The following is a 21,643-nucleotide window of genomic DNA, read 5'->3' on the forward strand; positions in this document are numbered from 1 at the left end:
CAACACTATTTGCAGGTTATGAAGGCTGCCAATGCAAATTTTACGTAATCAGTAAGAATGCCACCCGCTTTGGTGACATCTATAGCACGGTACAATGTGGACCAGTCGGCATCACTGAAATATTGGTAAAGACCTTCATAGTAACCGTTGGCAAAAACAAACGAGTGAACAGGTTCGCTGAACACATGAATCACGTCTAAAAAAATTGCGTATTCGTGCTGAACATGCCATTGATCAACAGGAACCAAGTTGCTAACAGCAACAGAAACATCAGCAACCCAGATATTAACCAGAATCAGATCCATAAAACTGCCAGCTGAACTTAGAACCGCATTGAAATGCTTTAATCCAAGAATTTTCACAGAGAAGAACAGTGCACTACAGCGAGGGCATGATAAAGACACGGATGTAGCGCGTGCAGAAACCCCAACCATAGACGGAACATTGAAATCACCAGCTACTAGGACATTATATTTTGGAACATCAATAACTTCAACTAATAATATGCTAAGAAATCTGCACTTTACTCATGCTAGGAGGGAAGTCGTCTTCGCAGAGCAGCACACTGATGCCACGTTTAACAGGAGTTTCAACCCACACATTTTCTGGCACAATCTCAAGGTCCATCGTCAGGTAATACAAAGAATAATCTTGCAGATAGGTAACTTGCAATCCACAAAACGTTCGACCACCTAGGCCAACCATGGCAAGAGCGTCGAGAATGGCCTCATGTAATACGTTGTTGTATGCGTCTATTACATCTAAGAATAAAGCTGCAGATAAACGCTTACTGGGCCTTTCGTGCTGGACCTGTTAAACGAGATCAACTACATTGTCGATTGAAGAGCTGTCACGTCGAAAACCAGAAGTGGAATTCGGATAAATCTTGTAGTGTTCAAGAAACAATTCCAGGCGGCCAAGGATCATCCGTTCCAATATCTTTCCTACACAGCTGGCCAGCGCTATTGGGCGGTAAGAGGTGAGCTCTAGTGGGGATTTGCCCTGCTTCAGGAGTCGCACCAGGCAGCTTACTTTCCATTTATGAGGAGCATTTCTCTCCTGCCATGAGGATTTGTAAAGACTCAACAATTCTCTCCGTGCGGATTCTCCGAGATATCACAAGGCTCGGTATGATATACCATCTGGATCCGGGGATGAAGAGCGCCTGCAGAGAGCTAGTGCCGCCTCGAACTCCTCCGTTGTAAAAAAATGGTCCATGCGGCAATCACGGGCTGGAGGATCTGGACGAGTCGCTTGGTCTGCGATCCGCGCACAAAAGTCTTCTGTGACATCAATGTCTTGCCGCCCTTGGAAAAGAGCGAGCGCCTTGAATGGAAAATTCTGTCCCGGAAGTCAACGCAGAGTTTGCGCGATGGTCCAACTACGTGAGACCAGCAGGGGCGTTCCTGAAGGCGGTGCTCTCAGTCCGATGCTATTCAACCTCGCTCTTGTTGCACTTGCTGAATACTTGCCAACTGCCATGCAGATTTAAATGTACGCAGGCGACATCTGCGTGCGAACTTCGGCAGTTACACGTCCTCAGATACGTACGCGGCTTCAAAGAGCGGCAACTTTGACAGCGAGCTACTTGAGTAAACAAGATATCAGCGTATCACCAGAAAAATGCACAAGTGGCATATACTCAAAACCAATGACGCCCTATGTCATCTCAATCAATGGGCGGATCATTTAGTATGTGAGAACCCACACATTTCTTGGCGTAATTATTGACCGAGACCATTGTTGGAGCCCGAACGTGGCCTACATGAAACGGCACCTGACAGCAACTTTCCAGTTTAAATACTTGACAGGAAAGACGTGGGGGATGTCAGTACACGCGATGCTGAAACTCTACAGAGCTCTCTCTCAATTTTTTAAGATATAGCCTACATGTACTGAACATCTGCCAGGCAAATTTTCTTGTTCTGCAGGCAGCACAAACTCAAGCACTCAGAGTTTGCCTTGTTTCCCAGATGCACGTCAATTGAGGCAACTATTGCGATTACTCACATTACGGTGGAAGCCCTGAGAACGCGCATCAGACATTTTGCACATTCCCTTTATCACCACCTTGCAACACTACATTCAGACAGGCACCAAGCATCATTCTCATCGTTCTCTAATACAAGGACAAACTTCCCTCGAGCTTCACCGCTGCATATAAACCGTCGATACCCCCCTGGTGCCTTATTATCCCCACAGTACATCTCAGTCTACTAGGAATCGGGAAAAAGTCTGAGCTGTCGTCGCCTGTGCTGGAGCTACAGTATCTGCTTCTTCTGTATGAGAGGTATGCGGACAGTGTATATATTTATACTAATGGTTCCACAAATATCCAGTGTTCGTCCGGTTCTGTGGTTGTCCCAGGAAGAGCTATTACCATCAGCTTTAGGACTGACCACCCATCGACATCTGCAGAACTAGTTGCTCTTTGCGCTGCACTTTGTTTCGTCAATCGCGAACCACATTGACAATGGTCAATATTCAGTGACTTAAATTCTGCCCTACAATCTGTGATATCACCTATGCATCGCGGGCCATTCAAGCAGCTCGTATTCGATATTAGATTCCCACTCCATACATCCCATGAGCAAGGACACCACGTGACATTTCAGTGACTGTCAAGTCACTGCTGCGTCATACGAAACGAAAATGCCAGTAACGCCGTTGGGGCAGCTCTTGAAGACACACAGGAAGAGGCCATACCACTTTCATGGTCCGACGCAGCCAGTAGACTTCCAGTGCTTGCATAGGAGATCACGCTCTGTCTACGGTGCACATCAAGCAGCCAGACCAACCGGAGAAATCGTCAATACCACCTGCCCTCTTTGATGAATCTCTGTATGCCAACTGGACTCCGCCGAAGAGAGGCCACTCTGCTTTATCGCTCATGGCTAGGGGTGGCATTCAGGAAATCTTGATCATTTCGCATTGGAAAATCCGACAACGCTCTCTGCAATGACTGTCTTTGCTAGGAGAAGCTAGAACACCTTCTGTGTGACTGTCCTCAATATAATGTTTAGAGACAGTCCCTGGAGTCCTTTCAGGCGCACCTTGACGATAGACCATTGTCAGTTGAAACGAATTTCATATGTTGCCGACGGAAGACATCGCAGTTGAAGGCGACGAAGGGAGTATTTCGGTTTTCGAAAGAGACAGGCTTGGACAAGCGGCTGTGACTGTGATGTCACGTACCACGCAAGACTGACGGCCTGTAACTGATGATGTGTTCTGCTGTGTTATGTGATCTCTCTCCTCCCCATTTTTCACCCCCCCCCCATTCCGCTCCCATGTGTAGGGTAGCAAACCGGTCGAGCTTAACTGGTTAACCCTCCTGCCTTTCCTTCTCCACTTTTTCCTTCCTTCATTCAAGGTCCGCACGCCACTTAACGCTAAGATTCTTCCGCATAGTAACCATCACGCCAACGCCATATTGAACAGGTGCATAACACACGCGGTCGCATCTATGAACTGTGTACTCCAGTAAAAAGTAATTCTTGGGCAATAAGTCGTTGCACAGCCAAGTTTATTTTGAGCATATAACATGGTACGAACAGGCTGGCACGGTAATTCTCGCAGATATAGAAAGATTTCTTGCGTAGACGGCGAACGCAATAGTCAAGAACGGAGCACTTCATTAGTGAGGTTACAAAATAAATCACGTTATTTTGTCGCCGGTGTCCCTGGATGCATTATGCCTGCCGTAGAAAGTTCTGAACAGGCAATCCTTCCGCCAAACGTCTACCGAGTGGATTTTTTTGGGGAGGGAGGGGGGAAGACGTTCCCATTCACTGTGACCCAGGAAGGAAACGGAACACTCCCACTTAGACCTTTTCGCAGTCCACATTGTTGCAATCAGCAACTCTTTTTCAGCGTAGTACGGATTTCCTCGCAAGTTGTCGAAGGGGCCAAGCGCGACACGAAATGCGGTCGCCTTCCCGGCACGGAAACTAGTGTGAAACAGTTCCGGTCTCCAGCGCCGGTATCGCCTTCGTGTTGGGCTGGAACTGCGTAGTTTGCAGGGCATTGACACACGTTTGCTTCGAGCGATGGCCCGCCCACAGGCGCGGGTGCCGAATACACGCAGGGCTGTTCATACACCGTCACGAAGCTGGGGGGTACAGCGCAGCTTGACTTGCAGTGCATGACCAAAGGGACGTCGACGAAAGCGGCAAAGGAGGCCTCACCTTTACGTCACAATGCTGCTGCGCGCATTTGTGCAAGTGCGCTGCGTTCCGGACCAGTCAAAGTGTTGATTAAGCAGTTATGTTTGGTTAAACTATACGAAAACGCAAAATAAGTATTGGAGGTTTCTTTTGGGTGGACTTGCGAACACCACATGGCTGGTTTTGTCCACACAGAACGACACGTTATTTTTTTTCCGTTAACTTGTTCGATGCTCTATACGACACCCTGTATGGACACCAGTTTTAGTGCTTCCATGCTGCCGTACTAGCAAAGAAGTATGCCGCGACTGCAGACGCCGAACAACATGGCTCGCGTTATTATGTTCCTCAACGCCCATAATACAGCGCTCAGATGCAGCCTACACCAAAATCTGATAGACCTATAATATAATGCCCTCCCTACGAGAAAATACATCCTATCAAAATACCACGCACTATTATTATTCCTAAAGAGTTAAGTAAACCTGTCACTGCATAACCTCCCTGCTTTCGCCACCGCCTTTAACCGCTGCGAAAATTTGGCAATGATGAACTATGACGGAAAGTGCAACAAGGGGGACCGATACCAAAGGCGAAACGAAGCGCAACAGTGCTTCAAGCACAGCGGTATGCCCATACAAGAAAATAAAGCATGTTTGGCATCTAGATCCAGGAACCATAAAAATCAATTCATTTATTTCCTTCGCAATCTCCATTTCAAGCGTGTTCGCGCTCATGTTAGTGCATTCATCTCAGTACTGCACGACGTCTACACGAATTTCGCAATTGAGGACGCGGTTTTTATAAAGAATAAAAACAAAACGCTTTATTTGGCGAGGTATGTGAGTTACTGCGTCTGCTGCATTACATTGGCGGGGTGTTTTTGTTGCATAGATAGGCGACCCTTGGGGGCTCAGAGAACGCTTTTGTTTGTTAGACGCTCGTAACGGGATAACAGTGCGTGGTATTTTGATAGGGTGTATTTTATCGTAGGGAGGGCATTATATTAGAGGTCCATCAGATTTTGGTGTAGGTTGTTTCTTAGCTAATTCCGACTGCCTCTCCAGTCTTGACGCGACGTCATAAACTCGGTCTACATCAATTTCTGGATAGAATTTCTTTCCCCGAGCGTAACGTTAATATCGTTTAGGTCATATTATTTGCTAAGATGTTTTCGTTGCATGCTTCTTCCTGAAGAAGTAGTCTGTATTCTTTGTTCACGCAACGGGACTTCAAATGAACTTCAAATAAGGGCGAACATACCTTCATGTTGGCATACCTTCATATGATCATATGACGGCGCGTTTTTTCAGCGTTTGGAAAGAAATTATAGACGCCTGTACGAGTTACAGAACCGAGGACGTCGTAGTAGACGCTTTGGCCGACGGCGTATACTCGTTGCCGGCGCTCGTGTGTTTCGAAAGAGATCTGCGACGTGGCTAAAGTGTGCGCCCGCGCGGGCCTCATCTTCAAAGCGATCTGCGATGTTTGCAGAGTGCGCGTAGTTCCAGTAGCTTCGTATGCACTGTGCTTTCGACGTTTCGTCGCCCTGAAGCGAGACATGCATGAAGGTCGATTCGCTTGCTGCTGCCGTGATTTCTCACTACAGGATTCTCACAGCGGGTTTCCGCGCTCATGGAGCGATATGTGTTCATGTTGTGCGCGCGTGACCCCGTGGTGGTTAATTTAGTTAAAACACGTTGACGGGCTAGTTGGTATGAATACATGATAGAATGTGCAAGCGCGACTGAACAATGACGTAGAAAGAAGCAGACACACAATGACAGCGCTGTCTCTGTGTATCTGTTTCTTTCTACATCCTCGCTGAGTCACGTTTACATATTCTATCATTGTTAACTTAGTAAGTAAGGGGATGTTCCGAAGTTGATATGGCCGATAAAACTACGATCCTTGCTTAATACAGCTATCTACTATTTTTCTATCGCAATTGGTGCTTCAGCTTTCGGATGGAAGTGAGAATTTTATTATTAGGTCACACATCACAAAGAGCACAGACGTGAAATTTGGCTGTCGCACAAGTCGAAAATGACCAGGCTCTGACTTGCCACAACACGCCGCGGTAGCCGAGTGGCTAGGGCGCTGCGCAGTTGAGCTACAGGTCGAGGGTTCGATGCCACCCATGGCGACCGCATTCCGTTGGGGCGGAATCTAAGAACGCCCATGCACCATGCCAGATGGAGAAAATTGTTCCACAGCTGGGAATGGGACGTTCTTGGGACGTGCTTGTATGAGAAAGGATTTTGCCTTTGGCAAGTAAAAACCAAGGATGTCATTTCTTCTTTACCACTGCTTGAGTTCTGCGAAAAACTTTCCAAACCGTATGTCCTACCTATCGCATATTCGTGTAGGCTTCATCCAGGGGTGGGAGGGTATACGGTAAGTGTACGCCCAGTGGACTGTTCATTTCGGTCGCTGCTGGCTGGCCGGAGATACACCAGCGAGAAGAAGACTGCCTGGATGCTTCTCTCCCGTACTCCAGCCAAGTCAGTAAGCTAGCGCTTCAGTAGCCTGCGGAACGGACATGTCAACTAGGAGACAAGTCTCAGAATACGACCGCGCCACCCCCCCCCCCCCCCATCAATTTACCTATGGCGGCGTTGCGCTACGCCTATCTACAGACGCCCTAGTCATATGACCACTTAAGGGCTGGGATGCAAGATGCGTCACTAGCGTTTCTTTGCATCTTCGAAAACGACCACGGCGCGAATCCCCATCGCCACATGCTTTCCACATGAACATACTACAGAAACACATTTAAATGAACACATACTACGGCAACACATATTACGGCGACACGTGTCACAGCAACACATATTACCGCAACACATACACATACCACATCACGACATACTGCAGCAACACATCTACAGCAACATGCTACGGTATCATGATATCAACAGCAACAGCAACATGGCGCAGCACATGCTACGCCAACACGTACTACGGCAAGACATACTGCAGCAAACAAACCGCTGTGAAAATGCTTCGACCTCCATGAATGGCTCGCAACACAGAAGATAATCGCAAAGACCACAAAACGTCGGAAAGTGGGGCGCTCTGGATCGGTCGCTGAACGCGTGACCTGTGCTCCGTATAAGACGCAATATGAAACTAAATTATACAAAAACCAGTCCAAACCCGAACATCGTGGAATTCTTGCCACACACACCAGTAGCGCTTGTTTAGGTTGCCCCATTTAAGCGCACTCTCCTCACAGCCTACGGAACTCCGTCAGTGGGAAGACTTGCGATCAGCCTACAGGTCTTCAAATTAAGAGCAAAGCTTCTTTCGCAAAGATTCTCCGACTTTCCCGATAGTGCATGCTGGGTGCTGCTGCTGTCCTGTCGGATAGCTCATACTTAAAGAAAAAAGAAAATTGATTGCGGGCTAGATGGACATCTCGTCCCACTGCACAGCAGCCCGACGCTCTCACCATTATAGGCCGCAACCACTCCTGCAGTTTTATGGTGCCAGTCTAAACTAGCTGTTTGAGATGATCGCGGTGTGTGCCGTTTCCTGCATTCCAAAGACAGAACCACGAAGTAGGCAAATTTATGGCATTCGATTTACCGCATCCCATAGATTACAATACATGCGTTGGATCTGTATAACTAATTAATTACTAGAGTATCAAGAGAGATTTTCGAAACACATTACGTGGTGTTTCGCGTAAAAACAGTCAACGGTAAAGGGCCGCTAAACAATCAGAAGTGAAAATAATCGAGTGCTGCTCAACCAACCATGGGAACACAGTAAGATGAAGAACAAAAAACGAACTCTCATATTCAATAAGAAATAAAGCTGAACGACACTTGTGACAAGGATAAAATGACCGTAACATCGAAGAGGAAATAAGCATCAATATTCTGTTACAATCAAACATTTCAAGAACAATAAATATAATCAGATAGCTCATAAATTCGCTGGAATGTCTGCCTGTAAGATCATTGGCTAACACGTTCCATTTCCTTACTGCACTCGGAAAAGAAAAAAAAAGATGAGTGCCTCAAGTTATTCCAATAAATTTGTGTTCTTCAAGGTGTTAGGTATCTTTAGCTCGAGTAGTTCTTGTGATGGACGAGGATAAATAGCCCCTACTGTTGATTCGTAAGCCGTGCAGGGGGGTATTCCCGACGTTCCAGCGACCATCGCCATCCGTTCCAGCGACCTCCAGCGCCATCGATCGACCCGTCATCCCTTATGCCCCAGGCGAAGCTCCCGAGCTCGGTTTGGCGTCTAGCGTGGTTAGCATGCTTATGGCCGATTTTCCTGCTATGAAACTGCCATAATCACGGTTAACGGTAACCTCGGCCACGCTGACCGAGGTTAGCCGCCTAACCGCCGCTTCTCCTGCTGTGTAGCCGAGCTCACCGAGGTTAACGACGTCGTTCGGGATGCCATCGTAACGAGGGTATCATGATTAAGAATTGCAAAAGAGCGAGTACCTCTATCGAAGTATGTCAACGCTGAACCAATCTCAAGGATACAAACGCATGGAATGCTTAAAAATAGAGCATTGATATTCGCGCGCAAACCCGACTGTGAGGGAATGTTATTGAAGGTTTAAAATAGGGTACGCTGCTACGTGCGAAACATAGCGCTTGGATTCTAAAAACACTTATATATCGGCAGTTTAGAGTGCTGTAGTTTTCAGAAAAATTTATGGAAACCTTGTGGTTTTGCTGTTCCCTAAACGAGCGTCCTATCACGGCTTACCTAACGGATCGGCTCCAATAGCAGTGTTGTCATGCTGGGCGGTCTGATCGTTTATTGCTATCGCATTTGAAACGGGGCGTGGAGAAATCGTCACCTATACTCGCGGACCAACTTTCTTGGCGAAGGCTATAGAGGCAAATTGCTCGACTGCAACCACGAAAGAATGTAGTCCCACAATTCCAGTTTTGTTGGCTCTGAGAAATGATAATACTAATATTTATAATAATAGAAAAGCATTGCTTCACTTTCTACAGAAGGCTATTTGAATGAGGACAAAGCATACAAAACAAAATTAAATTATGGAGTTTTACGTGCCAAAACCATTTTCTGATTATGAGGCACGCCGTAGTGGAGGACTCCGGAAATTTCGACCACGTGGGGTTTTTTAACGCAAACCTAAATCTAAGCACACGGGTGTTTTCGCATTTCGCCCCCATCGAAATGCGGCCGCCGTGGCCGGGATTCGATCCCGCGACCTCGTGCTCAGCAACCCAACACCATAGCCACTGAGCAACCACGGCGGGTACAAAGCATGCACCTGGGGCATATTTATATTTTTAGTACTTTGTACTTTGCAATTTCGACTATTTAAACAAGTGAGAATAGAGCACCTTTTCCGTGCACCTCAACGGCAAAACAGCGTCTCTGTTTTCAGCTGAGCCTTCGTCATCTTCTGGTTCTTCCGTCGTCTCGCCACAGAAGCTTGTGACCAATTTCGCCGACAAATGGCTGTCTACGCAGACGAAGCAAATGGGGTGCATCGTTTATGTTTCAACCACGCGTGACTATCTGCAGCTCACCACCGTCGCGATGCATAAAATAGTGAGTCAGCTGACCGGCGTTAGTGTTCGTTCCGTGAGTGGGATAAGAGCAGAGGACCTTCGAGGTCCGCTGCTGCCTCCAAAGGAAAAAAAGACCTGACGTCAAGTGTGGAAGAAGCACGGAGAAAGGTGGAAGGACAAGAATGCACATGTACGACAGATTCCACCCTGGTGCAACTGGAATGCAACGGGTGTAACTGCAAGATTCTGAAGACGTCCTGCTTAGTAGCAAGAGAGAGAGAGAGCACATTAATTTGTAATGAGATTGAGTGGCTTTAGCACGGGTGCAACTCCGATGTCGCCTATTCAAATAAATGTCAAACGCAGAAATGCATTTCCGAGATAACCCCTGGGCCGACTATATAAATTATGGTGCATCTGAGAGAGAAAGGTACGTTCTAGTGACTGTTCGAAACGCAATTTTTATTTGAGACCTGAATGTTACGAAAACTGCCGAAAATCTCTTAGTTTGAAAAAAAAAGAGAAAAACAGAAGCGCGAAGTTTACAAATCCGTAACTCTGCATTAAAACACATATCCCAGTTCTGTCAATTGCATAACTGAGAGAATCAAAAGAGGACAAATTTGGTACATCAACTTATATCCTACGTTATTTTGTTACATTGTTCGCAAGGGTTTATTAAAGCCTTACTCGCATATTAGCTGCCAATATTATAGCCATCTATAACAAGTCAGTTTCTTGTTTTAAATCTTCTGTCAGATGCAATTCACAGAATCGTGCTATCGTTTTTCGTCCAATTTTGTAAACTTTACAGTTCCGTTTTCTGGGCATTTGCAATTTTCAACAATTTTTGTGAGAGAATTGACGTCCGAAGTAGAAACTTCGCCACAAACAGTCACACTTACCTTTAGGTGGAGAAACCTCATCAATTTTCGTGGAGTGGAGGCAGAGAAAACGGTTCTCTACAATTCCAAATTATCTGACTCCTAAGTATATGAGGTCAACATACTGGAATAAAGTCAGGGTGGAATCACTTTACGTTATAGCGACCCTGTTCTGCATACTTAGCGGAAAGTTTTCTTTGCAAAGAAAGTTTCTTCTTTCAATAAAGCAGAGGCAGAGCCAGGCGAACGCTTCTGCGTCACATACTGCGATCGGTAAGTCCAGATAAGAGAAGCTTGTAAGACCTCTAAGGCCCAAGCTGGGGTGTTCGCAGAGCCTGCAACAACGTATACCTTCTGCGTGGCGCAACCCTTTAGCTGCGGTTGGCTCGTGAGTGCGATACCTCACACACAAGAGTGAAAGCGCATGATCTGCCGCACTTCTTTTTGCAGTGCAAAACATGGCGAGAGAGCAGAGATATTGGTCGAATATTACATTCGTGTTCGTCGCACACTTGCGATGTTTCTGATGATTAGCCAAGATTGTGTGTTGCAAAAATTTCATCTTAATTTGACATCTGATCTTTGCCTGTACTTTAGCCATATCATCAGGTGTGAAGGATAAGCGTCAGCTTGGAGCCCACAATACAGTGCAGTAATAGTGAGAACCGATACTAAATGCGCCACCACTCTGCTCATGTGCTGCTCGACAAAGCTCTTGCATAACCAAACAAAATTGAGCTTCACAGTGTGAGGCCGCTTCTGGTCTTGTTAGGTATAGTACTGCAATCCTGAGGAGCGGTTCCCTCTTTCTTTCCATTTGAGACAGTGCACCGCAGCTGTCACAGCCGTAAAAGATTGAAGATAGTAATGGGCGACAGCATCAAATGACCCGCTGACAGAAAGGGCCGGCGTCTGTAGCAGCGAACCAGCCCCTAAATTCTTATAGGCTTCGACGCCACGTGATGTCCGTGCCTCGACGGAGCAGAGTGGGCGGCAGAATACACCAGGTGTTGCGTGAGGGGAGAGGGCATCGTCGATACGCCACCTCACCCTCGCTCTGGGAGGCCTTTGTTATTCGGTCGTTCCGTGTCCGCGCAAGCTCATCCTGCGTTCTAACTTCGCGTCGGTAATTGCTATAAAAAAATTAATGCGCATAATTCAGAATAAATTCGAGAGGAAAGGCGCTCGTGGTAGTGGGTTTCGAAGCTACAACCACACGCTCAGAGGCCCAGTCTCTTACCTACTAGGCTAAACCAACTACTCCTAGATAACAGGCCGGTGCACTCTGCTTTATGACGTCATGCTACTTGGACCAAAATTTCCATCGACGAGCCCGGCATGACGGAAGCAGTGACTACAAAATCACCATGGCCTATTCGAGAGCGTCCCCATTAGCTTTTATGACAGTTGGACAACGTAGCGTGACGACACAAAATTAAGTGCACTGGCCTTGTGCTGTATAGGAGGCGTTTGCCAAGCGTCTCGACGCGCTCGCTTGTCCGCGAAGAGATCATAACTCGAAGGACCACTCAGCGATGTGCAATTGGATATTCATTCGTTCGCATTCACAACTCATAACAAGTGCTTCGATGTCTGTCCACGCATTTTTTTATTGACGTTGTTGCTGTCGAATAAGCATATGGCTCAAACCAACTACAGGCATCGGGCGGCAGTCACAAGCGTCGTGTAGGTGAACAGCGCCGCGAACAGCAGAAGTCAGTGCACTCGCATGTGGAGCAGACGACGGGGCGCAGGCTCTCACGGTGGATCCAGTGATATCGCACTGCACATTTTAAAGCCTGACCTACAAGAAAACGCATTTTCGTGTGTCTGCTTTTGGGAAAGGTAGCCACTTGTACGAGGCAGGCCTCATTCGCGGTACCAGGTACTAAATAAGGCAGAAAACTAGAACAAATTGAGATGCAAGTGCACCCCGCCCATGCAGGCCGACGCGGTAAGCTACGACATGGAGCTCCAGCAGTTATATTCCAGATGTTATTTTGATGTGCACGTTAACAGTGTCGCATACGTAATTATGTAAATAGGGGAAGCAGGCAGGCGATGTATAAAAAATGCATAATATACATACCAGTGTGTATCTATAACATGCTACAGAGTGTGTGCCACTGGGTACGTGCCCCAGGAGCCTACGTTTATCTGCCGCTCTGCAACGAACTTTTCTGACGTCAACTTGGGTCACTGAAAGTATCACAACATCACGCCTACACGGTGACGTTCGCGTCACGCAATGTTTCTTGCAAATGAGGGCCGGAGTCCAAGTTGTGGCGTTTTTCCGACTCTCAAAAATCGCATTCTTGCCGAATGTGACCTTCAGAATCGCGTTTATGCTATTTAAGGACTTGCATAGAGATATTGAGCTAAAACGCTATCGCTGCCACCGAAGTGGTGCACGACAACTTTTCTGGTTTTCTCGTTACTCATACAATGACGAAGTGTTTCTCAAAAGACTACAAAGATAGCCAGAGTGACGTCTGTGGTTAGGAGCAATAAGATGTAGGCTGGTGCGTTCATTATTTGGCTCCAATGGCGATGGAAGGTGTCCTTCTGTTTTTTTCATGTACGGTGGTATCGAAACCCAGACGCATACTTCTCCCATGTAAACGCGAAGTCCAGTAGAGCACCGCTATGTAGAACGGAATGACCTGTTCTTGTGAGAGCTGTTGCGCTGCGCGACCTTTATTATAAAGTGACAATGAAATGAGAAAGGCGTTCGACTGTATTACACTTCTTTGACGGGACTGGCACAAATACATCGCGTCCCACATAGCAGGAGCTAAAGCATTTAGGTGGGTGCGCTCTAGCTTTCATTCAGCTACAAGAATTAATGAGTTTCTCCCTCGCGTCCCGACCGGGAGCGTGTCAGTTTGTACTAGTCTCGCCTCGTGGCGGCTAACGCTTTGGAACACTGTGCTAAACTGCACCCCTGGCTACGGGGCCGCCATTCATTCCGCAGTCCTTTCCTGGTGGCTGGGCGCTACGAAGATGCCGCGAGATATTGTACAGCCTTCGGGTTCGGCCCAGCTTGTATCGTATCTTTCGGGAGTAAAAACTTTTGCCGACGTACACGACGCTCCCTAATTATAATGAGAAACCTGTACTAGTTTTCATTTCGCGATGTATGGGCTGGCGCGGACAATCTGTCTCGTGCTACGCATTGTAATCGGAGCAAAGTGTGGCGCGACTGCCTCGCTGATGGAGAAATCGCGAGAGGCTGCTCGTGGGTGAAGCGCGGGCGCGATTCACAGCAGTCGCCGCAGACAGACCACCGCTCATGCACCGCTTTGTTTCCATATATGGCATCGGTCGACGTGCTCTCCGCATGTCATCGGTGAACAGACCACTACGCCCTAGTCTGGTGCCATCTCGTAGTGGTTATCGCGCACAGCCTGTCTTTCCCATATCCTCCTCCTCCGCTTTCCTCTTCGCACTTTCTTCGCTATCACTGTTTTTCATGCCCTGCTGCTCTCCGAGTTGGCTCTTTCATACTTCGCTGTGCTCGTTCGCTCGGGTACGCTCCCGCCAGCAGTCAACGCAGGAAGAGGCACCTAAGAGCTTTGCTCTAAAATCGTGGAAAACTAAAATTCACCGGTCTTTCCACTCTGTGGGGAAAGAGGAGCAGCGAAGCTGTGATGTGTTTTACTTCAATCGACGCATCCATGCATACGTTATTCTTTATCTTATTATTATAAGTATTGAAGGACACAGCCAACGAATAGAAATTTTGACAGTGGAGTAATTTATTCTTATTCTTTTATGAAATAGTGACGTGTGCAAGTACCACCGCATAGGAGACGGGAATTCTACGATATGTATAAATTCACTCTCAACTACCTAAATAGGAAAAGTAGATCAAACTCAGCGTGATGTTAGAGTTGTCTAAGCGGCTTATTGTCACCAATTTCTTTTGGGATATGTGTGATAAAACAAGAGTTGCAGCCGTTTTCTGTAACCATACTGCCTCCGTAGACGGCCACATAATAACAGCAGACGGGAATTCTGTAAAGTTTGCATTTTGTCTTTGAACAAAATATTTGAGACAAGTAAATTAAAATTGGCCTAACCATATAGTCGTCTCCGCGACCAAACTAATCATAATTTTTTCCACTATGCCTACATTGAATTGAGGGCTGCAGAGCGTTCGCGAGAAACTGGAGGCGAACATTCTTTCGTGTCGACACGAAACTTACACAGACAGACATCGACCACTGACGGAGGGCATACTATAAACACCTTCGCTGTAAAAGGAGCCGTAGGTCTCTCTTTTTTGTCTCGTGAGCTGCTTCGCCGGTGGCACATATGTCGGTAAGTTGCGTTCACTGTCCGTTGCAGTTAGTTTAATTTTTGCGATGCTTCGTCATCCTTAATGTCTTAAGAACTCGCCCAATCTTCAGTCACGGATCATTTCACGCAGCTTAGCGCAACGAGATCCGCCGGTGGCGAGGGGTGTGAACATGCCAGCGCGTTTGCGTTCGACGTCCATGCACAGCAAACAGTCATGCACCGGACGCTACTAGAGTTGGGAAGCGCGAGGAAGGAAAATGCGCCTTAAATTGTGCCTCCCATTAGCAACAGCAACAGTAACAGCATCAAGAAAGCAAACGTGCTTTGTTTCCATAGATGGGCCATGAAGGAAGGCATGTTGGCATATGCTAATATTATGCTTAAAGAAAACCGGCAGATGTGCAAGCACAAGTTTTCAAACCATTTTGCAAACGGAGACAAGTCGTACACAGGGCCATAATTTGAACGCCATTCATGCTGCCACTTTCATGAACCGGCACTGCTATTGCATAATTCCAGCAAGAAGAAAAGGCACACTGCACAAGCAAGATTAAGAATGTGCGTAACGACAGGAACAAAAACAGAAGAGCCTTTGATAAAAAAAAAAAACATTGCTATGCGGTCGTAAGCAAGAGAAGGCTTCGGTTTCACCTTACTTACGGCCGCCACGATATCGTTTTCTGAAAAACATGAAATGTTGAAATGGTCACAGCAGATATACTGCTAGTTAGTTACCAGAGCTAATAGCATGCGCTGTATTCAGGAAAAACCCTGAAAACATCTTCAGCGAATGCATTGGCGATACTGTGTTAGATTTTAAGAATTCCACGAGATCGACGATTTATGACATTAACGTCAGCCTGCTCCGAACTGTAATCTTTTATCATAGGTCGAGAAACGTTTGGGATCGCATTTTACCTGCTTCTCGACAAACCTAGCGTATGCAACGCTGTCACTACGCAGTGATGATCTACGAATTAAACCATGCAATTCTTCAGAAAACCATGCGGCACAGCGAGCAGGACAAAACTATTTGCACGGATTGAAGGCTGCCAGAGCAAATTTTACATCATCAGTAAGGATGCCACCCGGTTTGCTGACATCTATAGCACGGTACAATTCAGATCAGTCGGCATCATTGGTGAAGGCCTGGATAGTCACCGTCGGGAAAAACAAACAAGCGAACAGGTTCGCTCAACACATGAATCACCTCTTAGGAAATTGCGCATTCGAGCGGAATGTGCCAGTGGCAAACAGGAAGCAAACTGCTAACAGCAACAAAAAAATTCTGCAACACCAATATTAGCCAGAATGAGATCCATAACACTGCCAGCTGAATTTGGAACCGCATTAAACTTCGTTAATCCAGTAAATTCCAAAAATAACAGCGCCGTACAGCAAGGAAATGATAAAGATACGGATGTCGCGCATGAAGAAACCCCAACCGTAGTCAGAACATTGAAATCACCAGCTACTAGGACAATATATTTTGCAATATTAATAACTTCAACTAATAATATGCTAAGAAAACTGCACGTTCGTCATGTCAGGAGGGAATTTGGCTGCGCAGAGCAGGATATTGTTGCCCCGATTAATAGGAATTTCAACCCACCCAGTCTCTGGCACAATCTCAAGCTCCGCACGCCACCTAACGCTAAGGTTATTCTGCACGGTAATCAGCATGCCGCCGCTGTATTTAACAGCTGCATCATGCAGGCGGTCGCATCTATGAACTGTGTATTCCGGTGAAATGTTATGCTTGGGCAGTAAGTCTTTGCAAAGCCAAGTTTCAGTCAAGGATATAAAATGGTACGAACAGGCTGGCACGTTCTCGCAGAAGTAGAAATATTTCTTGCGTAGACCACGAGCGGATTGGTCAAAAACGGAGCACTTCATTAGCGAGGTCACAAAAGAAATTACGTTATTTTGTCACCGGCGTCCCAGGATGCGTCATGCTTGCTGTAGAAAGTCTTGATTAGGCAAGCCTTCCGCCAAATGTCTACGGAGGAGAGGAGGAGGAAAGAACTTTATTGAGTGCCCTGCGAGCTGGTGGGGCGGGCCAAAGGCCCCGCCTAGGTGACGGCCAGGAGGTCGTGGGTCCTGGCGCCATCCTCGGCCCGCTGGATGGCCCATAGTTTATCCTCGAGGGCGGCGCTGAGCAGCGCGGCTTCCCAGGGCGTGCGAAGGCTGCTTCTAGAGGCCGCGTTTTCTTTATTGTTATTTATCCCTCCGCATTCCCATAATATATGCTCCAGAGTGGCTCTGGCTTCACATGTTTTGCATTTATATGCAAAACATTTATATGCAAAAAACATTTATATGCAAAACATTTATATGCAAAACTAGGATACGTCCTAGTTTGTAAGTGCCGCCATGCGACAGACTGCTTTTTTGTCAATTTTGAGTGAGGTCGCGGGAATATGCGCCTCTGTAACCTATAATGTTTCGTAATGTCATTATATGTTGTCATTCTGTCCTCCCACTCCAACTCATTTACCGCACCGTCACGACCGGAGGGTGTCGGGGCGTCGGGGCAAGAACCCACCTCTCAATGGACGTCGAAATTAACGCGGTTAGAAACAGAGAAATCTCAAAGGTCCTTTTTTTGTCACTGAAGACTGCCACACACGACCTAGAACACGCTAAATTATCCAAGTTCGCCTCAAAGAAATTCATTGAAGAGCAGAACATACTTTGTGGCATATACCCAGCCACACATCTTGGCGTCAGGCACACCCAATATGGCTCCTTATCAGACCATGTAACGAACACTGCCAGAGACCCAAGTTCGCAGCAAAGCAGTTAGAATAACACTTAGGTAGTGAGTGAAGTCGGAGTAAAAGACTTTCACCGAACAGCGGCGCATACCTTGTGGCCCATTAACAGTGGCACATAACCAATGACCCAAGTTGTATAGATGTTCACTGAAGTGTTGCACACAACCGGTTACTCATACCCAGCTCACCATAATTTACATCAAATAGGTTAAATGAAGTATGGCGCGTATACCTAGTTTCACATACCCAGCGACATACATGCTAGGCTTAGAAAGGTTCATTTAAGAATGCCACATAAGCACCGCCGCATACCCTGCAACCCAGGTTGGCATGAAACGCTCTAAAACGATTGACGCCTCTAAAAGAATCACGTTGAATGCATCAATGATGAATAATTAAAACGCGAATATGTTTGTTATCCCACTCAATGGTCTGTGGATCACTGAAATGCAGCGGGTGTAACCGCAAGATTCTGAACACATCCTGCTTAAAGAGAAGCTTTAGCACGGGCGCAACTCCGATTGTGCCTATTCAAATAGATGTAAAATGCAGAAACGCACTTATAGATAAACCATGGGCCGAATAAATAATATCTGGTGCATCTCAGAGAGAAAGATAGGTTCTAGTGACTGTTGAAAGAGGTATTTTTATTGTAGACCTGAATATTACGAAAGGTGCCGAACATTGGTAAGTCTGAAAAAAAAAAATAAACAGAAGCACGACGTTTATAAATCCGCAACCCTACAGCAAAAGCACACAACTCATTTCTGTCAACTGCATAAATTAGAGAATCCAAAGCGGATAAATTGGGTATCTCAATTTATATCTTACGTGATTTTGTTACATTGTTTACAATGGTTTAGCAAACGCCTTACATATTAGCGGTCTATCTTATAGCCATGTATAACATACCAGTTTTGTACGCTTTAGATCGTCTATCAGATGCAATACAGTGAATTGTGGTATCGCCTTTCGTTCAAAGTTGTAAACATGACAGTTCCGTTTTCTGGGCATTTGCGATCTTGAACAATATTTATAAAAAAAATTGACGGCCGAAGTAGAAAATTCGCTACTAACCGTCACAATTACTTTTACATGCAACAAGCCTCATGAAATTTCGTGAGCTGGTTGTACAGAAAACGATTCCTCCTATCCCATGTATCTAGATAGCTCTCGAGCTAAGGATTCCTCTTATAGCTTTATTGATGTTTTGATGACATGCATCAATTTGTTGTGAATATTCTGAATGAGTAGAGGAAATGTTTTTTTCGGGGAGCAATCAATGATGTCAATTTATTGCTTGTTAGGTTGTTAGGCTATATTGACTATCTGACACCCTCGCTATTGACACCCTCGCTGTCGCAGACCTTTGTTATTTGGCCGTTGCGTGTCCTCGCAAGCTATCGCCTGTGTTCTAATTTCGCCAAGGTAATCGCTATAAAGAAATTATGCGCAAAAATCAGAATGAATTGGAGAGGAAAAGCGTTAGTAGTAGTGAGATTTGAAGCTACGACACCACGCTCAGAGGCCCAGTCTCTTACCTGCTAAGCTAAACCGGTTACTCCTAGATAAAAGGCATGTGCACTCTGCTTTACGACGTCATGCGACTTGCACAAAAATTTTCACCGCCAAGCCCGGCGGTACGGACGCGGTGACGATTAAATCACCGCGGCTTATTCGAGAGCGTCCCCATTTACTTATATAATATTTGGGCAAGGTAGCATGAAGTTGTGGAAATAAGTGCACTGGCCTTGGCCTGTCTAGGAGGCGTTGGTCAAGCGTCTCGACGCCCTGTCGCTTGCCAGCGAAGAGTTCATAACTCGAACGACCCCTTAGCGGCGTGCAATTTAACATTAATGCTTTCGCATTGCCAATTCATAAGAAGTGCTTACGTTTCCTCGGATTTTTTGTTTACCTTGTTGTCGTCGAATAACTATATGGCTCATACCAATCACATGCACCGGGCGGCCGTCGTAAGCGGCGTGTAGGCGAACAGCGCCGCGAACAGCAGAAGTCAGTGCACTGGCATGTGTAGCAGACGACGGTGCCAAGGCGCTCACGGTGCATCCAGAGATATCGCACTGCAGGTTTCAAAGCCTGACCTACCAGAAAACGCATTTTCGTGTGTCTGCTTTTGAGAAAGGTCATAACGTGTACGAGGAACACCACGTTCGTGGTGCCAGGTACTATGCACAGTAGAAATCTAGTGCGAATTGCGATGCAAGTGCACCCCACCAGAGGAGCCCGACGCGCTAAGCTAAGACATGGAGCTGCAGGGTTTATATTGCAGATCTTATTTTGCTGCACATTAACATTGTCGCATACCTAATTATGTAAATAGGCGAAGCAGGAGGCCCGCCATGTATCAAAAATGTGTAAGATACGTACCATTGGGTATGTGTCATGCGGCCACTAGTACGTGCTCCATGAGCCAACGGGTATATGCCGCACTGCAATGAACCTTTTCTGACGTCAACTTGGTTCACTGAAAGTATCACATCACACCTACACGGTGATGTTGGATGGATGTGTGTTGTTTAGTGGCGCAAGGGCCAGGTATGGCCAAAGAGCGCCAAGACTGATAATGTTGTGTTAAGCGCTGATTTGTGAGTGGCGATGGTGGAATGTAACATGGCTGTAAAGTGGCCTAAAATCAATCAGTGTCATGGAAACGTAAAATAGTATATAGCATAAAATTATGACAGTGATACATGTAGTGGTCTGTGGATATAGTACGCATGATAAGTGATCATGGAGCTAAAATGCGAGAATATGTAAATAGCACTAATGCCTCCGGGGGGCCTTTGAGCCCAAAGGCTGAGAGGCAGGTGCTTTCTTTTAATGCACCTACCGCAGCAGAAACCTCTGTTAGAGGCTGTGCTACGGATTTCCTGGGGCTATAATATGAAAACTATCTACATCTTTTAAAAATCCAAACAGGGATTCATGTTTGAAGAAAGGTTCTATACCTATAATCATTTGAGGATGGAGTGGAATTAACTGCCGATGTGGTAATGGAAAATGCTTTTTCCTATTAGCGTCTAATTGAGTGCATTGCAGCAGGATATGAAGCACGGTAAGTGGCTCACCACATTTATCACACATGGGCGGATCGCCACCGGACAAGAGGTATGCGTGTGTGCTGTATGTGTGTCCTATCCTGAGTCTGCAAAGTGTTACTTCTGTGTGACGGTTCTTTGATACCGGCGGCCAGTTGCCAAGATAAGGTTTGATAACATGTAATTTATTTGCTGTTTCTTTATCCCACAAGCGCTGCCAGAAATCTCTTAGGTTTTTTCTTATTGAGGGCTTGAGGTCCATTACAGGGATAGTCGTGGAAGTGTCTGCAGCGTTCGCGTTCACGGATGTGGCTAGCTGGTCCGCTAACACGTTTCCCTCTATCTCTCGGTGCCCCGGCACCCAGCATAGGACGATATGCTGCTTAGACGCATAGTTTTTTAGCAATGCTGAGTAGAAAGAAATAATTACAGGGTTTTTATATTTCTTGACAGTTTTCAAAGCATTTACGACGCTCAAGGAGTCTGTGTATATAACTGCCTTTGGGATATTAAATTCTTTAATGTGTTTAACAGCAGCCAATATCGCGTAGGCCTCTGCTGTGAAAATACTTGTGTTAGGGTGCAAAACACCAGCATCCGAAAAGGATGGACCGACCGCTGCGTAAGATACGCCAGAATTACACTTCGATGCGTCTGTAAAGAATTCAGGACAGGAGTATTTGTGCTGTAATTCGAGGAAATGCGTTCGTATATGCGCGACAGGCGCGTGCTTTGTAACAGTTACGAAAGATATATCACAGTCTATTGGTTGCCACTGCCACGGCGGGGGCCGTATAGCAGGGGACATAGGGTGGTATTCAAGCAGTGGAACCCTTGTTTCTTCAGCCATGTCTCTGACACGCAGTGAGAAAGGCTTTGCCGCTGTGGGCCGGTTATGAAAAAGTTGACAACTGGACAAATCGTTTATGGTGGAGA

This window comes from Dermacentor albipictus, chromosome 9 (assembly GCF_038994185.2).
Source record: "Dermacentor albipictus isolate Rhodes 1998 colony chromosome 9, USDA_Dalb.pri_finalv2, whole genome shotgun sequence".
NCBI lineage: Eukaryota > Metazoa > Arthropoda > Arachnida > Ixodida > Ixodidae > Dermacentor > Dermacentor albipictus.